The sequence below is a fragment of the Aythya ferina genome (genome assembly GCF_964211825.1).
Source record: "Aythya ferina genome assembly, chromosome: 15".
Lineage (NCBI taxonomy): Eukaryota > Metazoa > Chordata > Aves > Anseriformes > Anatidae > Aythya > Aythya ferina.
Window position 1 is genome coordinate 5,819,664 of NC_140314.1, and position 3,167 is coordinate 5,822,830.

Consider the following 3,167-nt stretch of genomic DNA (forward strand, 5'->3'; position numbering starts at 1 on the left):
GAAATAACAAAGGCCTCTGTATAATTTGGAAAGGCTTTGAACACCGCCTTCCTCCTCAAGGAAAACTCGAAGTGCTCTGAGAAGCGGGCATTAGTGACTGCTGGGGGCAGAGCTCTCCTGGTGGCAGCCAGCACCAAAGGTTTTGGGGTCCCCCGGGTCTGAAAGTGGCCCGCTGCTGGCCCCCACGGAGCTGTGCTGGGACAAAGGGCCCCGAGCATTGCAGAGCCAGGGGCTGGCAGGCGTGTGCAGAGGGCTCTGATCAAACCTCTGCTCCTGGAGAGGCCAAGTTCAGTGGCAAGCCGGGCTTTGTGCATCGAGCTGAGCATCCCCAGAGGATGGAGGAACCGGGACCTCTCTGAGAACCTTTCCAGTACTGCACCACGCTCAGCCTGGTTGTTTTCCCCAAATGTCAGTCCTCTGGGACCTGCCAAGAACACAGCTAAGTAGGACTTGCTTGTCCTTGTGTGCCTCAGTCACCCAGAGCAAAGGCCGGAGCGATGTGGTTTCAGGCCGCCAGGCATCCCATTGCCCCGCTTAGCTCTGTCCATGCACCCCCAGTTTGCTATGGATGCCCAGTCCTGTGCAAACACCCCAAAATCATGGCTGTATTGTGGGGCATGGTGGAGCTTCCAGTTTCTGCTGGAGAAGGAAGAAAAGCTAAGAGCTGCTCACCTCTGCCCTGAGAATCCACTTGGCTCTGATAGGATCAATTTGCCCAGCAGAGGATAGATAGCATTACACAGAAATACCCTGTTATCAGAGTTTTTTAAGTATGAAACTACATAGGGGTAAATTAGAAAGTACTTATTTAAAGTACAGCCCATGGTTTTATTATTTTTAAAGCCTTTTTCCTTTTCTTCTCTTTGTTTTCAATTAAAAACAGTCTGGATTTAGCTTTTTGCTTTTCAGTAGAATAAAAGTAATTTGCAAAGATAATAGTATTGTGGGAATGGGGGAACCTTTCAGCTGATCACTAGAAGAAGCAAATATTTACCAGCTGGCTCTGGTGATGAATTGGAGACTGCTGTGGAGAGCATGGTCTTCGTCCTGCCTACAGCTCTGCTGACTTCATCAAATCAGGCCATCTTCATTTTACAGTTATTTTTTTTTCTCTAAAATATAGCATTCCTGGGAAAAAGAAATTGTCTTCTAAAGCTTGTGCTTCTGCAGTTTCTTTAAATAAATTCTGCCTGGATGATCCCAGGGATTCATGGAGGTTCTTCAGCTCAGGTTCCTGGCTCCAGGATTCCCCCTTCCTTGTCTCTTCACACAGAAGTTGCACACACAAAGACATTCCCAGGGTAAATCCTCTGCTAAGTTTGCAGCTGAATAACGTCACACAGAACAGGGAGATGTGAGCTATCTCCCACCTTCTGCTTTTGCCCAAACCGGAGAAGATGGAAAGGAAAATGGGTGCAGAGCAGGTCGATGCGAGGCCAACGCTAGCAAAGTGCTTCTGCCCTGTGCTACCCCACACTGGATGTTACCTCCTTGTAACCATAACACACACCCAAGGGATCAAGTCTGGTTACCAAAAGCTTCATGTTTAACCTCCTGGTTAATTCAACCACACGAGCCAGCAGCAGGCAGGTCTACAGGGACAGGGCAGAGAGGGCAAGGGCAGGCACAGCAGCCTCTTCAACTGGGGCACACGTGCTGGTAGCTGCCCCTTGACTCCTGTCTTTGTTGCCTTTCCCACTACCTTGTCTCTAAAAAAAAATCCTTGCTATGTGCTCAAAATTGGCTCAGTTGCAAATAATAAAGCGGTGATGACACAGCACAGAGCAGTGGATTTTAATAGAAGAAAACTAATGATTGAGAAAAAATTGGTAACAACAATCACAGCTTAATTCTCTTTCTTCACCGTCTGCCACTATTTCAATAGTAGTTAAAGCTGAAGACTTCAAGGAAAACAGGGACCCTCCAAACAGCTGCTCAGCATGGTGGGAATGCTGAGGGGTAACCTGCAGCTCTGTCCCCAGCTCTGCTGCTGGGCGTTTATTTGCGGAAAGGGGATGCTGTGCCTCGGGGTCACCTCCCCGCCTGGCCCCCTTCCCCAGCCCATGCACAGACGTCTCCTGGTGGGGTCCCTCTTGCCGTGCGCTGATAAAAAAGTAGGAATAGGGAAAACAGCTATTAAAACTGAGCTGTGGATGCCAGTGCCAGAGGAAGACAAAGCCTGAAACTTTAAAGGCAGCATTAAAACAGGGCATGCAGAAAGTGAAGGCAATTAGGCAAAAGAATCATTTGCTGAAGGAGGTTGCCGGGCCGAATTCCTAAAAGGCTTCATGAATCGACTAAAAATACCCTCGGGACAGTTTGAGCAGGGACTGAGTTACTGAAGGGCAATGCCCCAGCTGACCCAGGAGACCCCTTCCGATCCCTCCGTATAAACAATGGTGCCATTAACATCTGCACTAACTACCTGCCCCTGCCCGGCCCGCTCCTGCTCCTCAGCACTGCACCCCAGCATCACTCCCGACCTCGGCCCATGGGGCTCCCTCCAGGCCATCGGCATTTGCTCTGGTTTCTTAGCCCTAAACCCACCCCTGTAGAAGGGAATTAAGGAAAAGCCCTCGTGACAATGGTAGGAGCAGCAAGAGGCCAAAAAGATCAGCGGAAAAGCCTGGCAGAAACCCTGCAGAGCTGGAAAGAACAGCAATGGGAAGGCTGAGGGAGAATGCTGGTGAGCAGGGGGACCCACATGGAGACCTTGATGGTCTGGTAATGCCAAAGGAGCACCCATGGGGCACGAGGCAACATGGGACAGCCTGAGGGATTTGTAGGAACGTGTCACAATCATAGAAGCAAAGCTGGTTATATCAGAGGGGACCAAAAAACCCCAAAGTTTGGGTACTGCACCAGCAAATGTGGCAGGACCGTGGGACTCACCGCGATGCTCTGGGTGACCTTTGCCACTGGGATGTGCCACCCCGCTGGGACTTGTTGGTGGGCAGACCCCACATGGTCTGGGAACCATGTAGGGGGCTTATACCCACCATGACAGGGGCATTCATTTTGTTGTTAATAATTTCTCTTTCCCTTAATGTTACCCTCATGACTAGACCCAAATGAGGCAGCCACCCCCTGGTGTCACTTCTCTCCTCGGTGTCACCCCTGGGTGCTGTCCTGCTCCTGGGAGCATCCCTGAATCTCATGCTGGTGTG